This window comes from Lucilia sericata, unplaced genomic scaffold, assembly GCF_015586225.1.
Source record: "Lucilia sericata isolate MDLA Ls3-8-SP2 unplaced genomic scaffold, ASM1558622v1 Contig000028F_arrow, whole genome shotgun sequence".
Classification (NCBI taxonomy): domain Eukaryota; kingdom Metazoa; phylum Arthropoda; class Insecta; order Diptera; family Calliphoridae; genus Lucilia; species Lucilia sericata.
This window is the reverse complement of record NW_023994066.1, coordinates 830,547-846,878: the sequence shown is the minus strand read 5'-3', so window position 1 is coordinate 846,878 and position 16,332 is coordinate 830,547. Positions and strand designations below refer to the sequence as shown.

The window sequence follows — 16,332 nt, the reverse complement described above, 5'->3', positions numbered from 1 at the left end:
ATCTTCTACACAATATTTTGACAGATCATATTACTTGTGGTATAATTTAAACTGGCTTTTATTGCTAAAGGAATGGTAGAGGAAAACTAAAATAAATTAAAGTTTTATAAAACTAAACTTCTTTAAAAACACTATGGTGAAGGGTTATGTTATTATTAAAAAAACAAAACTAGCGTGGCGAGAACTTGCCTCCAATGACATCACCGTGTTAAAATAATAAGTTAAAGTCAGTAAGTAGTGAAAAGTTTCTTGACTCATTACTTCTCAATGTAATTTTCCTGGGTAGTTATTCGTTTATTTGTAACAAACAAAATATACAATTAAGTTTTTGCAAGTAAATAGGTAAGCACATATTAAGTTGTTCTAGGTAAGTATTTATTTGGACAACGTCAAACAAAAATAAGTAATTATTTACCCCAAAAGTAAGTAGTTTCTACATTTTTCCAACATTACTTTCAGGTAAGTAACGATTTTTCTGAGAAATATTTTAAAAATATACCATAAAAATTTTGATATTCATTTTCAAAATTTTGCTTAATTTCAAGAAAAACAATTAACTCTTTTATATTTTATCCATTATTCATATTGCCGTTATAAGCATACGAAGTTAGATTTTAGCTACAATGGGTGAAGAAGCATCTTAACTGAATATTTTTTTACCCGAATGTGATTTTCCCTTTTTTAAAGTTCATTTCTGAAAATCGAACACTGTGTCTCGATTATGTCAGTCTTGTAGTATATGAGCGATACAAATTATGTTTTGATATTTAAAGAATATACCTATGTAATATTTTTTCGAATATACATATAAATTCTGCGCATGTTTATACTCTTGAAATGTTATTGAATAAGGAAATATCTCGCATGTTACAAAAAATCAATACTCTTTCTTCCCTTCTGAGGGTTTTGCGCATTTAGTTGTTCTCTTCTATACGATTTTTAACAGCAATATAAATTTGAAAAAACCTAGATTTACCCTGACTGTTTTGCATTTAACTAGATATAAGCAGATATACATTGTACTCGGACCAAAGAAGTTTGCTATCGGAATTCGAATAATTTAAAGTGTGCGAGAATCTACTATTTTGTTTGGAATACAAAAAGTGTTAAAAAGCAAAAAAATAAATAAATAAATAAAAAATGTTAATGCTAAAAGCATTTATACATACATATATATATGTCGTTCATATCAAATGAAATTAATTGAATACATAGAATTCATTATAAAGTGCTTAGTGTAATGATTTTATAATCGTAAAATGTGCCAATAAGTTCCTTATTAAATGATACGCCTATACAAAAATTAAGAACGAATAAAAGTTGTAACTGATTTGGAATACAGCATCCAAATATAAAGTACATCAACCCGTATTAAACATATGGATATTTAGCTTACACATCAATGGATATTTAAACTAACAGCAATTTAACTACTTGGAGGATAAAACTTAATGAAAATAGTTAAAAAAAAATCGTAGTTCATATAAAAATCATATAAAATTTGGTAATTTTTTATATCCTACACCTCTACAGTGGGGAGGGTACTATACGTTTGTGTTATGATTGTAATTATTTTTTCTCCGTCAGTCCGTCCATGTAAACCTTGTAATCAATGTGCAGGTCGCAATTTTAAAGACAATTCGATAAAATTTGGTACACGCAATACTTTTGGCCTAAGGACGAACCCTATTGGTTTAAATCACCTATCTTAAATAGAATTGGACCTCATTAATATGGATTTAGAGCTCATAATTCTGTTAAATATATATGTATGTATCTTTACCAAAATCACCTTGTAGTCAATAAATATTAGTGATAAACAATGAGATCGTTATTTTGTATAATAACATATTACTTAATAACACTAACTGGTGTAGGGTATCATATGGTCGGCCATGACCGACTAAATTGTCTGCCTTTTTAGTTGTTGTAACATTCATATACAATTTTCCCGCTTTCAGTTCCTCTTTCGATGATTTTAAAAGTTTCCGCAGTCCTTTCCCAACATTGCGATATTTTTTATCGTGAAAAGGTTCAAATGTACATAAGTTCGTAATTCCAAATCGGGAGATATTGCATTTTAAAGTTTAAACTGTTTCTGAGGTGATTTTTGATTATTTAAATTTAAAAAACAAAACTCACACGCATATAAAAGTAAATAAATACATGAAACTAGAGTCCATTTGAATTATCATGCATATATATTTAGTTTTTCGTAATTAGTTCGTATGTGAAAACTTTTTTCAAATTTTAAAAAATAAAAGTTCATACTTTAAAACGCAATATCTCCCGATTTTTAACCAACTTTTCAAAACGGAGTATGCCACTAGATTCTACGACTCAAATATCAAAAATACTATAGCAAGAGCTTGTAGAGCGTGAAGCATTGTGAGCATTTTAGAAATTGCTTACGGTGCGGGAAGTTTTTTGACCGAATTAAAAAATAGCCTTATATTATCAGGACAGTATTAGCTATAAGGCAGTGCTATGGTATTTTGCCGGCCAAAAAAGTCATTAATCTAATGTACATATCGTCACCTGAAATGCATTTTACATTTACATTTTTTAGGAGAGATGAAAAACTAAATAAAATTAATGCTATTTTTGTTACTAAAACTACATTTTCTTACAAGTACTGTATCCCATCCGTATACTGTATATACGGTACCGCCAGACATTGTCTATTATGTTGCTTTTTATTAGGACTTTCTTATTTTTGGAACTGACTAATTTGTTGTTACGCTCTTTTGAATTTCATTCCTATAAAGTCGGTATTTTTGACAATAGGGTTCTAAAAATTTGCAATAACATGTACATATTTCGATGTAGTGGACCATTTTCAATCATAAAGTCGATTTTCATTTGTTTTGGTTGTTAAGCCTTTTTGCATTTCAGGTGCCGATATATATGTATTAGGGTGATCGATTATTCGACATTTTCCAAAACCAGGTTTTCGAATAGTTGACATTTGAAAAAAACCAGTTGATATTTTTCAAATTCAGAAAAAACTGGTTAACCGGCTTTTTATTATAAATAACAAAATCTATTTTATTTTGAAAAAATAACGTTTATGCTTAAATTTGATGGCACGAACTGATTTTTAACAGTTTAAAATATTATAAATTTAGATATGGTCGTCTGATTTACATTATTTCTTTAATGTAAAAAAAATTAAAAAAGTGGGACATTTTGTAATCCTAGCTTATTCTAAAATCAACGTTTGGACAATTTTCATCACACATCAATAATATTTTAGCCGCAAATTAATTATTATACCCTACACCACTTTAGTGGGGAGGGTATATTGGGTTTGTGCTGATGTTTGTAGCATACAAAAATATTCGTCCTATACCCACCTTAAAGTATACCAATCGGCTTAGAATCGTTTTCTGAGTCGATTAAGCTATGTCCGTCCGTCTGGCTGGCTGTCCATGTAAACCTTGTGCGCAAGGTACAGGTCGCAATTTTCAAGATAATTGGATGATTGGAAGTCTTGATGACCCTGCCAAATTTCATAAAGTCCCCTTCAGAAAATTACTTGAATGTCCCAAATTAACTTATAAACACAAATATCGCGATGAAATTCAGCACAATAAAATATTATGTAAATATAAATATATTCACAAAATCGGGCTTGGTCCATATTTGCACCTAGCCCCCATATAAAGCCTCTTTCAGAAAATTAGTTTTTCATCCATAAATTGCTTAAATGTATCGGAACAAGGGAATATTGAAGATAAATGCTTTATTATGAAAAATAAATCACATTTAATATTCATAACTGGTGTAGGGTATCATATGGTCGGCCACGCCCGACTATACTTTCTTACTTGTTTTTATTGGAATATAATCTCAAGATTGATAAAATTTTATCAAATATGAATTTATTCCAATAAATTTTAAATTTGTTTATTAATTAGGAAAATCAAAAAAGTTGAACCAAAGGTGTGTTAGAAAACTATACTCTAGTTAATGGACTCCAATATTTTTAAAATTTACACGGGCTGTATTATTATTTACTTCAAAATTTCATTTAAGTAATCTTTGAATACAATACAAATAAAAGTATTCGAAACCGGTTTTTAAAAAGTAAAAAACGCGGGTTATTCGATATTCGAAAAATCAACATTTAGAAAAAAAAGACACTGGTAAAGAAGAAAAAACGGGTTTTAAAACCGGTTGAAAAACCGAGTCGATCACCCTAGTATGTATAAAGAAATTATGTTAAATAGTATTGTTTCCAATGAACTAGTGTATAACTACCGTCGAATAACTTCTAAGAAATTCTAATGAAACAAACAATGTTCCTCAAAACTGGTTGTAGAAATAAAAGCGATACCATTTGTCTAATTCAATGTTTGTATCGTAGTGTGTCACAATTTTAATACCCTTCACCTTCGTGAGGGTATATATTAGGGATGCCAATCCCGAAAATCCCGGGATTTTTCGGGATTAGTAAATCCCGAATCCCGGGATTTGCAAAATAAATCCCGGAATTTTTTCGAGATTATGATATCCCGAAACCCGGGATATCATAAATCCCGGGATTTGCTTCAATAAAAATTTTTATTTTCTGTTTTGAGCCATGATTTTCATAAATTTGCAAATTACGATTTAATTTTATTTCTGATTTATGCAAAACAAAATTCAGCTCAGCTAGTTTTATACATATTTTAGCGTTTTATTTTTTTTTTAAGTGGAATGATTCCATGCACATATAAATTGATTTATTAATTTCGTTTTTAACACATCGGAATGTTGGTAATAGACCCAAAAAGTATACACATTCTGTGTCGGTAAGTTGGAAACACGAGTTAAAAGACACATTCTATTAGAGCTGCAAATTTAGACGAAAATTGAGCAAGAAGACCTAATAGGAACTCCGAAAAAATTAGTATCAATACATTACAATATATTGTTGGTGGATAATTAATTTTAGCACAGTCGAATACAAACTTTATTTTTTAATACAAGAAGATTTTGGATTTCAAACTTTCTACAAATCTGAGTAATACCGGTAAAGGTAAATTAGCTTGTTCTGAATGTACATAAAATTTTCAATAAATACAAGTTATGTTCTAAAACTAACATATACTTACATATTTATGTAAAATTCCAAATATTTTTCCAAGAAAATTTTCTGAATTGGGCTCTGTTAGTTCGCATGGAACAGTATGAGGTTTTAAAATGTACTTACGTCCAATTCGGAACTTGATATTTATTTTTATTTAGGAATTATGGAGTTAAAAAGTATCCGAAATTATAAAATTCTGAAAGTTTTTTTAAAAAGTATAATTAATTAGATTGTTTTAATTTAAATACATCTTCTGTCTTCTAAATTTCAATAAACTTAAACACTTTCTTTACAAACATGATGATTTGAAGTTTTTCATATATAAAATAATTAAATTCATGTAATCCCGAAAAATCCCGGGATCCCGAAATATCCCGGGATTGCAATTTTCAAAATCCCGAATCCCGGGATTTGTAAATGCCAGTCCCGATTGGCATATATAGTATATATGTATGTATGTTTTTAATATAAATTTGATATTTACATACATATTCTAAATTTTTTGATATTTATTTTAAAAAATTCTAACAAAAAAATACTAGGTTACATCTCTGAAACTACATATAATATTAAATTTTACAGAGTTTTGGTTATTTTATTTTTTTTTAATCTAAACTACAATAATGGAGAGGGTATTATGCGTTTGTGTTGATACCCACCTTAAAGTATTGGCTCAGAATCACTTTCTGAGACTGTCCATCTGTGTGTCCATATAAACTGATAACTTGACGAAATTTAACACACACATCTCTCTCCCTAGCCCCATACAAAATATCCTTCAGACAATGCCTTTAAAGACCATAATTCAATTAAAAAAATTACCACACCATAAATTTCAGGATAAATATAATTTACTTAAATACATCCATTCAGTAAATTTCATGGGGATCGAACCATTTTTGACCCATTTTTCATAAAAAAATTGTTAAAATATAATTAAAGTAAAAATTCAGTATATTTTAAATATACTCGTAATTGGTGTGAGGTGTCATGTGATCGGATTTATAATTATTGTCAATCTCGAGATCGTGGGTCCGTTAAATTGGTAGCTCTGTCATCAAAAGCCTACTTTTATATTTTTTTGTCAAAAACTTAAGTTCTAAATATCTATACTTAAATAGGATAAAATAAAAATTAGTGATAGCAACTGCAATTTTATTAAAAAATTCATAAGGAAATATTTTTTGGTGCATATTTTTCACATTTTTAGTGCATATATCCTCATTTTATAGCGCATATTATTAATTTTTTAGTGCATGAAAATCCTTGCCTTGTTTATAACTAACAGTAAACCACTGGAAACAACAACGTATGTATAGTATTTGTGTTTGATATTTTGAATTTATTATCTTGTCACAGGGACGGGAAAACATTTATGAACGAAGTAAGAATTTTTTGGAAAAATTAAAGAAAAAACAAGTAAGAGTGTTATATTCGGCTGTGCCGAATCTCATATACCCACCATCAAACCGTATGCCGTAATATTAATGCTCCCCTATAAACATCAGCGTGATATTTGGAATATGGCTTAAGTCAATTATTGCCCGAGCTCTTTTGAACTAACAAAATATTAATTAAAAAAAAAAAAAACAAATATTTTATTTCAATTCTTAAACCGTGAGCGTCAATTATGAACCGATACTCATAAAATTTTGTACATAGATTATGTATAGGACTTGTTTATGCAAAATTTCAGCGCTATACTCGTATTTTAAATAAGGAACACTCGTAGTTATTAACCAAAACTCTTTCCTGAAGGGAACCTTTTGTGTATTAGCAACACATTCCGCATGGAATTCGGAGCGAATTTCATAACTCATATTTTTAAGCCAGTAATGATCGTTTAATCTAATACCTGAAGTGGACGCAATAGGGGGAGTAGGGCCAATTATGGACCTATCCACATAAAAGTTATTAAAAAGATTTTGGCTCGCGAGGAACTTAATTGTGTAAATTTTATTGCTATATTCATTTTTTTTACCCAGTAATGAGCGTTAAAGTCATTTTCAGGCGGGGACCTTATATGGGGATAGGGTCATTTATGGGCCTATCTTAAAAAAAATTCGTAGAGCGATTTTGGTTCGTAAGAAACTTACTTATACCGAATTTCATCGCTATACCCGCATTTTTGGAGCAGTAATGAGTGTTAAAGTAATTTTCTAAAGGGGACCTTATATGAGGGGTAGGGTTAATTATGGACCGATCTTCAAAAAATTTGGTAGAAAAATTTTGGTTCACATGAAACTTATTTATGTCAAATTTCATTACTATACTTGCATTTTAGGGCCAGTAATGAGTGTTAAAGTCATTTTCAGGAGGGGACCTTATATGGGGGGTAGGGTCATTTATGGGCCGATCCTAAAAAAAATTGGTTAAAAGGTTTTGGTTCGTAAGAAACTTACTTATACTGAATTTCATCGCTATACACGAATTTTTAGGCTAGTAATGAGTGTTAAAGTCATTTTCTAAAGGGGACTTTATATAGGGGGTAGGGTCATTTATGGGCCGATCCTAAAAAAAATTGGTAGAGAGATTTTGGTTCGTAAGGAACATACTTATACCGAATTTCATCGCTATACTTGCATTTTGGGACCAGTAATGAGTGTTAAAGTAATTTTCAGAAGGGGACCTTATATGGGGGGTAGGGTCATTTATAGGCCGATCCTCAAAAAATTTGGTTGAAAGATTTTGGCTCACATTAAACTTCTTTATGTCGAATTTCATCGCTATACTCCTACTTATAAAACAGTTATGCCCGTTAAAGCTGTTTTTTGGAGGTCCACTTGTATGGGGGCTATCCGAAAAAGTGGACCGATATTGCCCATTTTCAATACCAAACAAACCTTAATAATAGAGAATGTTTATGCAAAATTTCAACTGTCTAGCTCCTCTCGTGTGGTCCCTATCGTGATTTCAACAGACAGACGGACGGACAGACGGACAGACGGACGGACATGGCTAGATCGTCTTAGAATTTAATAAGGACCCGGAATATATATACTTTTATGGGTCTATGACCAATATTTCGATGTGTTACAAACGGAATGACAAAATCAATATACCCCCCATCTTTTTTGATGGTGGGTATAATAAAAAAAATTTTAAATTTAACGCTATGGTGAAGGATATATAAGTTTCGGAACAGCCGAATGTGCTTACTTGTTTTATTTTTGTTTTTTTTAATCAAAAAATGTTATTGAAAAATTTTTGTGACATACAATCACGCAACGATACGACATCGATTGTGAATTATACAATTATTTCCAGTATTAAAGGTGTTTCTGTATGAACACATTCTAGAAGTAGCCAGCAAAAACTTGGTAATGACTTGTACTTATATAACCACTTGCTTTTAAATGACTACTACATACCGTCTGTATTACTTTTATGTACTCTTATAATAATCAGATACGTAAGTACTTTATTTTGAGTTTTGCACATTTTATTGGATTGCGCAACTGTCTTTTTTACATACACACACAGAAAATTGTTTTTATGTGTTAAAAGTGTTATTTGGCGCACAATAAAATAACTAAGCAGTGGTGTTGTAAGACAGCGAACTAACAAACAAGAAGTCCAAGGTTGTGTTCTGTGTAAGCGATTTTTGTTTTAAAACAAAACAACTTTTTAACTCTCTATTTGTAAGTACTTATTTATTTTGTGATTTGTAAGCGAGCTTAGCAAGTACTTGCCTCCAATGTCATCACCATGTTATAATAATGAGTTAAAATGCTAATGAATAAGTTGTGATTTTTAACTCATTTTTCAATGTAAGTTTTTGCTGGATAGTTAAATTAAAGCAATTTTTTAAAATTTTTCTAAAGTATTGTTGCATATTCAGATCTTCAAATAAATGTTCTTCATTATTTAAAAATAACACTGTGATACAAAAGTGAAAAAATATAAAATGCAGTTGTTTTCATTTACCAATTAATTTCATTATGGTCCGACCATAGAGTACAAATATATATTAGTTTTAACTTTGAAAAATCATAAGTTTGGTACAATTGTACTTTTTTGGTACAATTCGATATTCAAAAGTACAATGGTACGCCAATTTCTACCATTTAAAATTTGTTTTCGTATTGAAATATGTAACCACAATCTAAAATTGTACTTCTGACACAAAGTTAATATTATATACAATTCTTGTTTAGATTCTCTCATATTGTTAAGAAACCTGAAAGAGATTACATTCAGACAAGCAGTAATAACTTCTACCAATCGCTTATATTTTTTTTTATAAATTTAAAGGTTGTTTAAGTATAATTTGAGTAGTTAAAGTACTTCTTATTAATCTAGTCACTTTTAAAGTTTTAAAGTCTAATCTATGAATTAGTCTTTGGATTAGAGAAGTTTCTCTAGATTATTCTGTTCTCTAGTTTACAGTCACTCTATGAACTAGTGTGTGGACTAGTATATATACTATTCTATAAACTTGACAATACACTAATCTATAGACTAGTCTATTATCTAATCCGTAGAGTAGTATATTGCTAGTATGTGGACTAGTCTATGCACCAGTCTATTGACTAAATGGAGTTGTTAGTTAACTAGACTAATGACTAATCTATGTGTACGCGAAATGGGACTATTGAAAACTGCAGCACGATTTAATAATTTGTCGGAAATATATGCAAACAAAACTGTAAAATTATATCTACAATATTTTTGAACTTTTGTAAAATACTAATTTCTAATTTTTGTATTATTAGGAAATATGAAAAATATGTACATATTTCAATAGATTTTATAAAATTTAAAGGAATAGAAATTATTGAAAATTTGTCGGTATTAAAATCATATCTATGTATATTAGGGTGGCCCTGTTTGGAGAAAATATAAGATGTCGATTTTTCTTACTAAAATTTGAAGTTAGCTGTGTATGTAGGAATATAGGTCCTTTTTTTTTCAAAATTGTAAAATTTATTTAGTTTTTCAAAAAAAGTTTTAGATTTTTAAAATGAATACATGAACTATATAATAATAGTGTTAATAATAGATAGATCCATACTATATTTAGCATTGGCATTATTTCGCCTGGACCCCACACCCACGAATAGGGATTATGTTAAATGTTCTAGTATATATACAAAAATCAGTAAAACTTAGTTTTATATAAGTCTAAATGTAATGATAGGGCCTCATTTGGCCCTAGCTCCCTTACAAAGTCCCTATGAGATAATGACTTGAAGGTCAAAATTAAATTATAAACACAAACATCACCATGAAATCCTGTATAAATAAATTTAATGTTGACGTAAATCAACTCTACCAAAATTTATAAGGATGGGCCCATACTTACCCTTGCCCAAACATATCCGCCTATTTCCGTTTAAAATTCGGAAACGAATAATTGAAATTCAATTTGTCATTTAAATTCAGAAGAATCAATTAAAAAAGATATTTTTTCGAAAAAGATATTCGAAAATAAAAACAATTACATTATTATTTCTTGCGTTTTCATTTAAAATGAAACATAAATTATACCGTCCGACACTGAAAATTAGACACGAACCAGATGATTAAAAAAATGTTATCAATACTTCTGCTTGAATTGTTAAATATCTTGTGTTATTATTATTTTATTATGTCAGGATTAAAAGATGTCAAAAATGCTATTTAAAATTTTATCTGAAAAAATAATATTGAAAACTGAAATAAATATTAAATGATACAAATTTTAAAAGATATTTTTGTCATCTTTTTATTCTGATAACACTAGACAACAATGAAAATGCCCTTTAAATAAAAATAGCTGATTCCTATGTATTTCCACCCGCTGAGTCATTAGAGAATAATTATGCTGACAGTTATTGGACGATATCTTGGATGTTCTACAGCGAAGTTGAAAGTTGTAAATTTTTTGTTTAATCCTTATAACTTTAATTTAAGGTAAACGAGTTTGATTTCTTTTTACAATATAGCAACAATATATTGTATTTTTACAATACAGCAACAATAGTTGTGTTTTGTTGCTATCAATGAGTGTTAACGCTTAAAGTTAGCAACAAAACGAACATTACCTGACTTGGCATCACTCCACAGAAGAAATCTGCTAAATCTTGAAATTATTTATATTTTCTTAAAAAAGGTTTTTTTATTTGATATTTTTTTTGATTTAAATTTTATTTTAAAATATTTTTTTATTGTTTGACATAAACACATTAATATTTGTATTTTTATTTTTGAATTGGTAGCACTTTTATCGACGTTAAAATTAACTTGTATAATTTTACACGTTAACTCCTAACGTTTATAAATTTTAAATTTATATGAAATTGCCTTTGAACGTTAGCAACAAAACACAACTAATATAACAACATTTTTAAATAACAATTGGAATTCGTTAAAAATTTGGTAAAATATTTTGAAATAAATTCGTGATTTTTGGTTAATGTGTTTTTTCAACTTTTAACAATATTTGTTCTTCTTACATCATGATACATAAAACATATATACAAATATGAAACTTTGGAAGCAATAAGATCCTGACAAACATCATGATAAGCACTTACAAATATCAACAACTAGGTATGTTTTTTAAAAGAAAGGACATAGCATTTATCCAATTCACTATCGGTATCGTATTGTTATATCATCATATGTAATTAATATTTCGTAGAAAAAATTTTTTGACACAAAAACAAAATAATGCTAAAAACTTACGACATACAAACTAACGGCTGTACAAAAATCGCAATATGTCCGAAAATTTTAATAACGATTTTTGAACTCAGCGGGTGGAAACACATAGGAATTAGCTATTTTTATTTAAAAGGCACACAAAAAGTTCGATTTTGTTGACTTGTGTAATATAAAAAGAAAACAATATAAAATATTTCACAACCCTTCTTGTTCTTTTGACATCAAATTTGGCATTGTTTGAGCAGTAGAAGTATTTTAAAATACATATTTTTTTTAAAAATGCACGGAAAGTATGAAATGTGAAAATGACCAACGAAAAGCATGTAGAGTAATTTTACCCGCGAGTTCCAATAAAAATTTTGATTCATTACTCATCCATATACGAAAATATCTCAGTTTTTGACAAAATTTTTAAGCTCGAGGCACACGCAAAGCGCCAATTAAAAATAAAGAATGTGCCAATTAAAAAATAATGAATCAAATTATTTTTAAAATAGGAGGAACGTCAGTTACTTTCCATGTTGTACTAGCACAGTTTTAATTTTGTAATATGTAGTCACTATATAAAATTTACGTTTCTAGGCTTAACTTGCTGTTAGATTAAACTCGGAACAAATTTAGGCGGACTTTAACCGATGATTGTGTTTTTCAGTTATGGATTTAAGATAAGTTAACTTTCTTAGTATTGCTAACTTTTCACTCAATGACATGACCAATGAACTGCTGTTATTTGCAAGTAATACTTTTGGCTAAGCCGAATCTTGTATACAACTCACCATGATGTTCAAAAAAAAACATTAAGTACCAAACAATCCGCTTTTTTAGGTTATCATTTACTCCGGGCCATACCTGTTTAATTTAATGTTTCTACACAGAGGAACAAAATTATACACGCCTGGTACAAATTGACACCAAATTTTTCAATAACATCTGTTGTCAAGTATACATACACACAACAATAACATATAATGTAGACCAGGCAACTTTGTCAACATTGCAACAATTCGTTGTCGAAATCTAAACTTTATGCACATCCGTTGTCTAAATGTTAACAAACGTAATAAGCTCACTATTTACAACACATTTTGAGCTTACCTCGTTTCTTAACTTTTAGACAACGGATGTACATAAAGTTTAGATTGCGACAACGAATTGTTGCAATGTTGAAAATCGGTCCATTATTTCACCTAGCCCCCATAGAACAGAACCCCCCGAAAAGGGTTTCTGAGCTCATAATTATGTTAAATATACAGATATATCGATAAAATACGGCACAACTAAGTTTTATAGAAGTCTTGATGATCCTGCCAAATTTCATAAAGATCGGGCCACATTTGACCCTAGCTCCCATACAAAGTCCCCTTCAGAAAATTACTTGAATGTCCCAAATTAGCTTATAAACACAAATATCGCGATGAAATTCAGCACAATAAAATATTATGTAAATATAAATATATTCACAAAATTTTATCGGGCTTGGTCCATATTTGCCCATAGCCCCCATATAAAGCCTCTTTCAGAAAATTAGTTTTTCATCCATAAATTGCTTAAATGTATCGGAACAAGGTAATATTGAAGATAAATGCTTTATTATGAAAAATTAATCACATTTAATATTCATAACTGATGTAGGGTATCATATGGTTGGCCACGCCCGACTATACTTTCTTACTTGTTTTTTTGGTGCGTTATTGCGTTTGTAATTCTCTCATTAATACGGCTGTCAATTGTAAACAACAAAATAAATGAAACTAAAACAATAGAGGCAAAAATTATTCCAAATAAATTAAAAAGTGAAAAACCAAACAAAAGGTGGTCAGCAGAAGGAATATAAATGTTCTTTGATTATTTGGAGGAGGCACCAAGTACGTTTTTTTTTTAACAAATAAGAGTTTTTTTACAAACCGCAGAACTGTTACAAAAAAATTAATGTTAGTTGAGGTCGTATACATAAATGAAAAGTTAGGTATCTACAGACCACTTATAAATAGGCGAATGTCTTACATTCAGTCCAAGTTATTTCCTGGGCAACTTCTTCCAAAGATTATTGAAAAAATCAAACAAAAACTTTCATTTATTTTCCACTTCTATCAGCTGTTAAAAAGCTTAAATTACAAGAAAGAAAGTTACATATAAAAGTGCATTAAACAAAGATTAAAAATTATAAAATTTGTATGTAAAATATTTTTTTCAAGTGATATTTTTATACCCTTCACCATATAGTAGCATATAGGCGAAAGGGATTGTCAAAGACCTAAGTCCCCTGTTAAAAACCTAACTGGTGAGAATGTATTAGTAGAAGCACGAAAATAAACACAGTTGTTCGAAAGGTACTATATAATTAAAAGTATTTTTGCTACGTTATTTTTTGTATGTTATTACTGGGAGTTCATATACTAGTGAATGAAAATATTAGTTAATTAATTTTTTTCAGAAGATATTTCACCTTAAAACATATTATAAACACGTCTTTTTGTTATTTTTTCTGCACTAATGGAAAAAGAAAAAAAAGTATTTGAAATACTTTTTTTCATTTTCAATACGAAAATTTACAACTTTTCTTTTTTCAATTTTAAATAAAATGAAATGTCAAAGAATAAAAAATATTTTTTTTTTCATTTGTAGAATATAAATTATTTTCGGGTTTTTAAATACATTAAAATTGTGGCAAAAAATAATAAATATTAAGTTTAAGTGATAAGAAAAACTATTAAGTGCTAATATCCTCGCAATTTCGCGAAGAAAATTTGAAGTTTTGTGAGTACATTTAGTTCTCTCAAGTGTGTTTTATTCTCTCAGAACTCGTCTGTGTGAAGAGAATAACAAATTTAGTTTGACAACCCCTTCAGTTTCGCCTATATCCCTACTATATGCCCTTCACCTTTGTGAGAAGGGTATATATAAGTTTATCACCGTTTGTAATTTCCACAATATAATTTTCCGACCCTATAAAGTATATGTATATAGTCTGAATCCTTATAGATAGCGGGGTCGATTAAGCCTTGTTCATCTGTCTGTCTGTTGAAATCAATTTTCTGAAGACCCCAGATATCTTCGGGATCCAATCTTCAATACTTCTGTCAGACATGCTTTCGAGAAGTTTCCTATTTAAAATCAGCAAAATCCGTCCATAAATAACCAATTGTTGGGAAAAATATGTATGTTTGGATGTCTGTGGGTTTCATTGCGCTGTGTATTTTGTTTCGTATGTTTGGATGGCTGTTGGTTTCATTGAGTTGTGTATTTTGTTTTTGTTTTTTTGTGTGTTTTATTTCGTTTAGCTTTGTTGTTGTTTCTTTTGTTTTGCTATTGCTTAATAACATACTATGGTGAAGGGTGTATAAGATTCGGCAAAGTCGAATATAGAATTTTTACTTGTTTTCTTATATTTTTATGACACTACTAATATATCCTTAAAGTAAACAAAAATTTAATTTTTAATGGAACGCATCTTTTGAAATTGGTCCGATGTGGTCGTTGGACTATATAAGGTGCATTCGCTAATATCTGTAGTATGTATTTTAAAAGCTAGTTTTTGCAATCTCGATAATTTTATAGTTACAATCGCCTAAAAGGGACATTTTCAGACTTTATAGGTTAAATATCTTTTAAGATATTATCTTAAATCGAATGCACATACTTGACACAAACTTAGTTATAACCCCACAAAAATTGTGAGCGGTAATATCATTACCACGCCCACTCTATCTGCGGGGTTTGATTTACATACGTGATTTGAAAATTCTCTTTTGATCACAGTTTAAAGCAAAGGTTTACTAAATTCAGCATTTATCTTAACAAATATAACTAAAATATTTTTAATATTTCAAAATAAAATAATCAACTATTATCATTAAAGTTTTAAACATTTATGTACATTAAACGGTTTTACTAAATAAACAAACAAAATAATAGCAAAGTTATCATAAAAATTAAATTAAATTATGGTATAAATTTTAAAACATTTAAAAATAATTCGTAAAATTAACTCGAATTTTTTCACTTACATGCATAAATTTATATATATAAAAATTTATGTGTGTTTGTTTGTATGTTTGAACGTTATATACTACTAAAAGGCTGAAGCGATTTTCATGAAATTTTCGTAATCCTGTATGTCTGGAATAGGTAATAGGCTACTTTTATTTTGAAATTTTCAAGTGGGCGAGGAGCCACGCCCATATTAAGAAAATATATATTCCGTATATTTGAGATAATATAACAGTTAGAGTCCTCAAATTTTGTCGGAAACACTTTAGTGCCAATATGACTATTTAGGACAAAAAGTGGGCGAACTAGCATTAGTGGGCGTGGCACATCCCATATAAATTAAATACACAAAATCGTTTATCATGGAAACTATTACAATTGGAATCTTAAAATTTTGCACGAATAACTTTAACATCCATCTGAACATTTTGGAGGATCAAGAGCGGACTTGCATTTGGTGGGCTTGGAGTATATAAAATAAAATAAAAAATTCGTATATCTGTATATTAGAGCTAGAATCTTCTAATTTTACTTGAAGAACTTTGACATTCATCTGAACATTTAGAGTATAACGGACGGACTTTCAATGGGGACTTGGCATCTCTCATATGTAAAATACA

General features: G+C 29.3%; 1 protein-coding gene across 11 annotated transcripts in view; it reads left to right on the top strand.

Annotated features, from left to right (window-relative positions):
- The first annotated feature begins 1,012 nt into the window (after positions 1-1,012).
- LOC119610549 overlaps positions 1,013-16,332 on the top strand; it is a 332,175-nt gene continuing 316,855 nt past the window's right edge. For 2 of the 11 annotated variants that reach the window (XM_037965859.1, XM_037965851.1), the window contains exon 1: positions 1,013-1,460. The gene's annotated coding sequence lies outside the window, so the exon portion shown is untranslated. Of the gene's footprint in view, positions 1,505-1,961; positions 2,049-15,616; positions 15,851-16,332 lie in introns of those variants that run through there. The other 9 variants (XM_037965875.1, XM_037965826.1, XM_037965834.1 and 6 more) reach the window with 9 other exon arrangements.